This window comes from Lepidothrix coronata, unplaced genomic scaffold (genome assembly GCF_001604755.1).
Source record: "Lepidothrix coronata isolate B3197 unplaced genomic scaffold, Lepidothrix_coronata-1.0 Scaffold257, whole genome shotgun sequence".
Classification (NCBI taxonomy): domain Eukaryota; kingdom Metazoa; phylum Chordata; class Aves; order Passeriformes; family Pipridae; genus Lepidothrix; species Lepidothrix coronata.
The window spans coordinates 65,360-73,731 of NW_016690437.1; positions in this window are offsets into that span (position 1 = coordinate 65,360).

Below are 8,372 nucleotides of genomic sequence, written 5' to 3' on the forward strand. Positions count from 1 at the left end.
GTTACCATTGCAGCAACAATACCAGAGGCTGTTGAATTTGATTATCATTATTCCCTTTACTCTTCTTCTCGTTATATGGCATGTGAACTTTTTAATATTACATTTTTTTCTAATCATAGTAGCCCCAAAACGTGAGTAACACTAACCTGTCAGTTAAATCAAATCAGCATCGGTGGGTCTGGGTGATTTTTTCTCTTACTTCCCAGCATACACAAACTTTTGATAAGAACTGCAGCATGGGTTGTTTGTACCTTCAAAGGAACTATGTGGGTAAACTTGGGTGGCATGCACAAAGGTTTTATTTCAAAAAGACAGAAGCAGGAAGTGGAGAATCAGGATCCCACCTCCAGGCAAAAAAATGCCTCTTGGCCAAGGAATTACAGATGCTCTTAGTAGGATGGGTATTGATTCCTGAATTCAGCTACCAAACTGGTCCTTCTCTATGTTTGGGACCCAGGCCAGACCCCAGGCCGATACACTCTGTTTTGTTGCTCTTGAGTTTCTGATCAAGTTTGGTACTGTCTCTGCCAGCAATTAACAAAAGCTTTGGCCTAAAGCTTGAATACAATTATCATAAACATCCACTATAGTAAATATTTCATTAGTGTGACTGTCTCCTGTTCAATTTAAGTCCCATACATTTTATTTTACATCTTAAAATAATAACTTCATGTCATCTACTGCAGCTTTCAACCAATGATATCTAAAAAATTGGCTGACTTCAGAAAATACGTGCCAATTCCTGCAGTCCTTTGCATCCTTTAAGTGAAATCTTGTAATGAATTCAAATGGTTTTCCTTGAGAAAGGAATGAGTAGAGGGTGGGTCTGTCAGAGCTGACATTGCTGCAGTCAAAACTAAAAGTGAGTCACCTTTGAGGAAAGGGTAAAGCCTCTATGCAAAGCAACAGGGACAAAACAGGGAGACAGATGCTTTACAAGCATCTCTCAGGTATGGCACAACAGCTGAGGGCTTGTCGTGGAGAAGCAGAAACCTCTCTTAAGCAGAGTGGGATTTCTGCCTATCTACAAAGATGCCAGCTGGGGATCCTCCTGGCCAAAAGCTGTCAGGAATTTCAGTCAGCAACCTCCTGGAAGTCTGTCTTCACAACAGGCTACCATATCCTGACCACATCTTGCTTGAAATGACTGTTCTTTACTTGGTACAAATGTGTTCCTATAGTATGTTAGACTTAGCACAAATTCTCTAAATCCCAAGTAGATGGGAACTGAGGCAATTATATGAAGTTCCACATGTGGCAAAAAGAGTACTGCTTAAAAGCATTTAGTATTATCAGACTGGATTTCTCAAAAAGAAGAAATACTGCTCAGAATGTAAAATCACTTTATGTTTTCATCCTTCTAAATCTACTTGTTACAAATTTCCTGACTTTTTTTAACCTCTGTTTCTACAACAGAGCTACACAGTCTGTTGTGGATATTTCTGTTAATGTTATTATGTATATTTTCTGGTACAGGCAACCAGTACCTATCCACTTACATAACTTTAATCAGCTCACTAAAAACGGAGTTTAAAAAGGATATAAAAAATGGTATTTCTGTGTGTAGGAGGATGCGAGTGAGAACATAGCTCTTTTCCTCAGCCCTGGTGATTTACATGGAGTAACATCATAAACCTGTCTCTGTGTGGGAGGCTCCATGAACACAGCATGAATCTGTCAAATTCCGGTCTCTCTGGCATAGTTTGTGCCAGTTCAAAATCTACTAGAGACTGAAAAAAGAATCCTAAAAATATCTCCCAGATATATAAAGTAGACACCACAGAATGCAGTGATAAGCATTTCATATGGATATTAGTGGAGATCTGCTTTCTTCTTTGGCTGTGTTTCACTTTCTACAGGCTTTCCCTGATTATAAGCCTGTCTGCTTTATCTACAATGGGCTCTGTATCAATATTGTCACTTGCAGGCTGGTGATTCCTCATAGAACTGTCCACCAGAAAGAAACAACAAAACTTATTTGATAAAACTTTTATCTATGTGCTTGGTCAAATACAATTTGCCAAGGCTTTGAAAATCTACATCTGTTCTGTGTACAGCTTGTATTGCCATTTGTTACACAGATGTGTAACAAGACAAATACCTGTCCAGGCATACATGTGACTCAGAAATGCATATGTTAATCATGCTGGTGGAAGGAGGTGAAGGAAAAGACAATAAATCAGCCTACAAATGGTTTCAATTGGAAAGGTCTAACAGAACAGGGTTATTTTTATCCTAGGATGCTTTTAATTTGAATCAAAAATGCTTTACCACATGTTTTGCCAGCAGTTCAAAAGAATTGGTAACAAACATTTAATCTTTTTTATTCTGGGATTGGCACTAAGCCCTCATCAAAAAGCATATGCAGTCAAACAGCTTATCTCCACAGAGCTGTTTTCCTTAATGTGTTCCTAATTATAATCCTATATATTGCTCACTGTGGCCGATTGAACAATATGGCAATAATTTCTTTACAGACCTCGCTATTCTTTGAACTGCAAGTACAGAGGGCTAGAACGGAACCAGATCAATGGGATTTGAGTGCAGGGGAATCCAGCCAGATGCAATCTCTGGAGAATGCATTTCCAGCTGTTCTCCAGAAAGGGACTGGAACAGACAGCTGGTAACTGTGCAGTCCCTTTCATACAGCCCCATGGATCTGTGCTGCAAGGTGTAGTCTTTCTTACCTTTATTGCATTCTGCTCCTCTGGGGAGGGATTCAAGCAAATTCCACAAAAAGGGTGGTTTTTAACTACAGGAATTGGAGTAACAGCTTGCCCACTCCCTTCTCTTAAGATTTCATTAGACTATTAAAAAGTTTCTGATGGGCTATTTGAATCAAACTTGGGCAAACATTTCCATAAGCTGAAAGCTGTAAAATGAAGCCAAGAGGAAGTAAAAGTATTTGTGTTATGGTTTTAGCTATGTTTGTTTGTGGAGGGTTTTAGAATACATAAAATCTGAAAAGTTATGCCTTTTGTTCTTTAAGTGCCTGCAGCCTTAGGAATTGCAACCCTCTCTGCTTCCTTTTCCCTTTGTGAACACCTGGTTCACAAGGAATACATATAAGTTGTAATGTGACAGATACCAAGTAAATGAAAATGGTTATAACTGAAGTTATGTTTACGCCCAAACAATTGTGTTTGCTAGCTTCCACTTAGCTCTGATGCAGTGATAGACAACAAGGAGAAAAAAGCGGCCAACTAAAGATTTGGTACTCTTGTGCATTCGGTAAAGTTTCCCCTTGCAGATCATATTCCTTCTTTTATGATCAAGGTATGCATTTCCTTTAATGGAATGGTTTCCCACTGCCCACATACTCCTCACATACAGAACATCCAAGCAAAACAGAGCATAGTGCTTCATCTTTAAAACAAAGCAGATCAGAGAGGCTATCCCTGCATAATCCACAGGTCAAAATGGGTATTCTGGGGCTATATATTGGCTTTAAGGGAAAAGAGAGCATTGTACAAAGTGCTTCTAAGAGACCTTTCAATTCCTCTGGAGGGGTATTGGGCAGGTTCTACATGCCACAGTAGCCCCAGGCCTGGAAATCAGGAAGTGGTATGTTTCATATGTGTATGTTGCTGATGTTAGAGGGACTGAAAAGCAAATAAACTCATTTTTACCCCACCCACAAGATCCAAATACAAAGATTTTTTTTTTTTGACCTCTCCCACATGTTGGCAGGTTTATTTACAGAACCTGAATAGTGGCGTATGGAAGTACTATTAGAGATGCAGCTGCCAGAGCTGCTGTCACTCCAGCTATGCCTTGTGAAATAGGGCTATGCACCCACCAGCATCAACAGCCACAAGAAGGACCAGGAGCTGGGCAGCACTACAGAGAATGGGGGTGGATATGGGGGGAGGTGGATATGCAGAAAATCCTTCTGATCCATAGCCAATTGGAGTCACTAGGAAGACATCTCATGATTGCAACAGACTTTGGACCCCATCTTGCCTATGTAACATCTTCACATGCACTCACACAGAGTGAATTGTTGGGAGACTGTTCTGAACTTCTCACTTGAAGGTTTCACAAAACCCATTTATTCTGTACCTGGGTCTAACTGCCTTTACCAAACAATGTTGAGAACTTCACACTACCCCACTCACACTGTTTTAAATGCCTGAAGTCTGTTAAGTCAAAGTCCAGAATAATATCACTTGAAGAACAGCATCACTTAATATATCATTGCACATACGAATAATCAATCAAATAATTAAACTTGCTGAGCATTTTCAGACAGTTTGTGGGGCAGTCAGTGTTCACTGAGGCTCCCCAAGGAATAATGATAGTTGCTTTCAGAAGGTAGCACTACTCTTTTTTTTATTTTATTTTCATGTCTTGTGCCTCTAATCCCTCAACTTTTGGGATCATTGCCTGCCAGATATCTTAGTTATCACCCTTCAGACAGGTGGAAAACATGTTACTGTTTGTCTGTGGTTCATAAGTGTCTTAGGGTGCCAACTTCTTAAGACTGCCAGAGATTTTACTGCTCACTAATTCTGTTCATGTTCATTTTTCCCTCCAGTCATAGAACTATTGACACAACGTGTCCAGATACCAAACCATATTTTTTGATACAAAATACATATCTTTTGCCATAATTACCTTTTGTATACTGTCAAGTCACCACTAACTTTGTTTCATTTTCAAATAGACGCTGCACACTTTCAAATAAAGAGATGGATAAACAGTTTTTTTGCTGAATGTTGATCCCATCACTTGTGTTGAGTCCTCTAGAAAGGATTCTGGTGACTGTTAGATTGTTCTGCAAGTCAGCCACTTGTAACTGAAAGAGTATTCCCTGCGAGGTGTGTATTTCTGGGCACTTTCTAGACTTGAGAACAACTTTATGGGCAGTTTTTTTACTCATACCTTCACATAAAGAAAAGCATGAGACTTTTTATTCTATTGACCTTGGCCAAAGATTTAACCAGATAAATAATTGTTCTTTTTCAGAATCTGTGATGAATACAACACTGGTTACCAGTTTCAGCTGTGCTGTTACATGAAGACCAAGTCAATAGCCCACTTGTAGCATCCTCTAAGACCTTAACATTGCTCCTAATGTCATTAGATTTCAGGATCAGGGCCGCTTTGCCTCAGTTTCTCATGTCTGTTGAATAACTTTGCACTGTAACATTCCTAGGTAGTCAGTTTAGGCTGTTAGACTGAGTGTGTTTACATGATTCACACTATCAAATAATTTTGTACCAGTTTCACGTTTATTAACACATGCCTGCTGCTGAAAGCCTCAGCTTTGATGACCTACATGCACACTTACTGTCTCACACACATATGTTACTGTCTTCACACAGAAGCTACATTTCTACTCATCCAGATTTATCTCAGCTGATCCATGTTTTTCAGTCCTTCTGGTTATGCAAAACAACTTTTTCTTCTCATAGTTAAACACCATCTTTATAGTCTTTTGTGTCCTCTCTACACAAAAAAATGTTATGTTTTGCAGTCAAACCCCTCAGGGGCTGGAAAGAACCCAAATGGTAGTCTGCAGAAATAATATTTCTCAAAGGGACTGTTGAGTGTGAACAAATATCTTCTGTTTTTCTTAGGGCACCCTGTTGAAAGCTATGTGGCATTATTCATGTTCTCCAATATGTCTCCTCTCATAGGTAGAGCAAAATTGTCACATTTTATATACATAATTCTTCAGGACTAAAAATAGGCAGAGATTTGTCTCTTTTTTAGTCTAAAGGGCTACCAAATGAATATATTCTAGTAGTTCTTTTTTGTTGCATGTCTCCTAAAGTAATAACCAACATAGTCTGCTTTAGTGTAAAAGAATCTTTCCTTTGCATATAAGTTGCTCATATTTTGGCTTTTTTAGCAATATTCCCAATTCTGTTGGGACTTTTCCTATTCTTACTCCCCTCTCTTATAGTGGTTCAAAACCTCTCACCAACGTGTTAGACAACATCTTTGGGAAATTGCATTCTTAAGTTAAAGCTTGCTGCCTGTCAAACTTGAACTGTTTTGTTAATAATGATTTCTACATTCATCATATGGATTATGCTTTTTTTTCTCTTCCCTTTCCTCCTGTGACCTGTTTTCTGTAAAGGAGTTGCCAGTTAATATTGCAAGCTTTTTAGTCTCAGATCAGTTACAAACTACTACGTTGGTTTTTCCCTCTTCCTGCATCATTTCTTATATAAGATACGTTTCTGTGAATCTCTGATTTCTAATTGCCTCTTCATTACCAGCCTTAGCTGACTGAAAACCATTAAAATCACCAAGTGCTTCAGAACCAGCTGTTGTAAAAATAGGCTGTTTTCTGAATTTCATTGTCTTGACTGTCATGTATCTCAAACACATAGGATGAATTGGTCTGTTTCAACTTGATCCAGCTACATCCCAAACTACCAGAGAGCTACAGGTTTGATACAGATTCTGACTGTTGCACTATTCCAACATTCACATAGTGCATTCTTTTAATTTCTTATTGCTTTAACATGTGATAACCATATGATAATCAGTGAGCAGATTTACAAAGGATGTAGCATTTAACTCAAGTCCCAATCAAACAGAAAAATTTCCATTTACAGCTTATGTAACTTTTAGTCCTAATTTTACGTGTAGGCAGTTAAATCATCCTTAGGTACAAACCATTTTGTTACATGTTACTATTACAAAAATGTACATGTGAGCAATAAACAGAGTAAATGCACAATTCAGGACATCAGTACTTCCATTCCTAGTATTGACAGACTAATTTTCCTTTAAAGTCTCACTAAATTTTAAAAAGCATGATGAGCATGGCCAGCAAGGATGAGAACTTACTACTTCCCTTCTAATCACAGAGCAAAACAACAATAAGATGTACTCTTATTTTCTCTTTGACCTACAAACATTGAGTACTTCTTTGACCAATGACATAGCTTCACGAGGAAGAATGGATTATGGCCTTATCCTGACTTCCCATAGCCTTTGATGCAGTGGCTGAGACCACATTTTAGGAAACAAAATGCAGGAAGCTTTCCTCAGGTAGAATTTTATTCCTCTTTTCTCATTTCCCAGATAAATGCTTTAACTCTTAGTGACTGTGTCCTCTTTTTGCTGTTTTCATATTTTTTAGGTGGTTTAGGTGATTTCGTACTCTGATAGTGATGGCATACTGCAGACTTTTTCTTCTCCCACAATTCCTAATGAGGTGGCTTGAAAGCAAAGAGATCATTTATTTAGATTAGATTCAGTTCAGGATTGGGCTGGATTCATCCGACTGAATCTAAGAATTTAACTGTGGAGGTTACTTTGCCTTAGACTCCATCTTTATTCAATAAATCTGTCTGGAGAGAGAGAGTAAGATGACAAGTTATGTCTCTGCTAAGTGGTTGAAAGTAGGTAGATAAATCCAGTTCTGAGGGGTGTCCTCTTAGACCTTTAAGGCATTAGTTCAATACTGAATTTGCTTATATACACATCTATTTGAAAAGTGCATAAGCACATCCTTGCAGTTAAACATCTAAAACTTAGGCATAAAGTCCTGCAATAAATCATCTTTTTCATGACTACTGACTGTGACATACTTCTTAAAAGAGAAATGATTCCTGAACTTCTATTTTTCTGAAGTGATTTTAAACCTCCCTATGGTAATAAAATATTTCCTACTAAGCTAAACCTTATTAACTTTCTCAGATTCCGATGTTGTATTTCCGTCCTGTCTTTCTGGTTTGGAAAACTCCTGAAGTTTACAATTCCATTCATTTTAGTTTGGAAAGCTGATATTATATATTGTATTCAAATCCCTGGTTATATTTGAAGAGATAATCTGGTTGTACTTGAAAAGATAAACTCTGACTATAATAATTGCAGCAATATGAAAAACTGTTCCACCTTCTGTTTTCGCATATTGGGAAACCCAGTGTATGAATAGAAGCATATTAAATATTTGGTCTTGTTTGATCTTTCAGTGAAGCTACTCAGTCATCTTATTAGTTAGCACCTAGTGAAATCCATGTTCTTTGACTAATGAAAGTCTAGCGGTTACGTTTGGGATTCTCTGAAACAAGAGATCTCATTTTCTAAGCATAAAATATGTACAAGATATAATAACTGCTGAGATTACAGTATGTTTATAACATGTAACCCAAGCTAAGAGCCATCTATTCCCCAAATACAGGGAACAATTGTACACTAGCCAGAAGAAAAACTTCACTTCAGGTGCTGGAAAAGCAGATGAAGTCGCTGGGCAGCCTTATCCCTCCTGAAACCAAAGAGTCAGAATTTCAACCTCCATCACACTCATAATGGGGAGTTTGCAGCAAGAAAAAAACATTTACTTTATTTCCCCATTCCTCCAAGCCAGAAACCTGAGTAGTCTTTCCCCTCTCCAAGGCTCTAGCCCC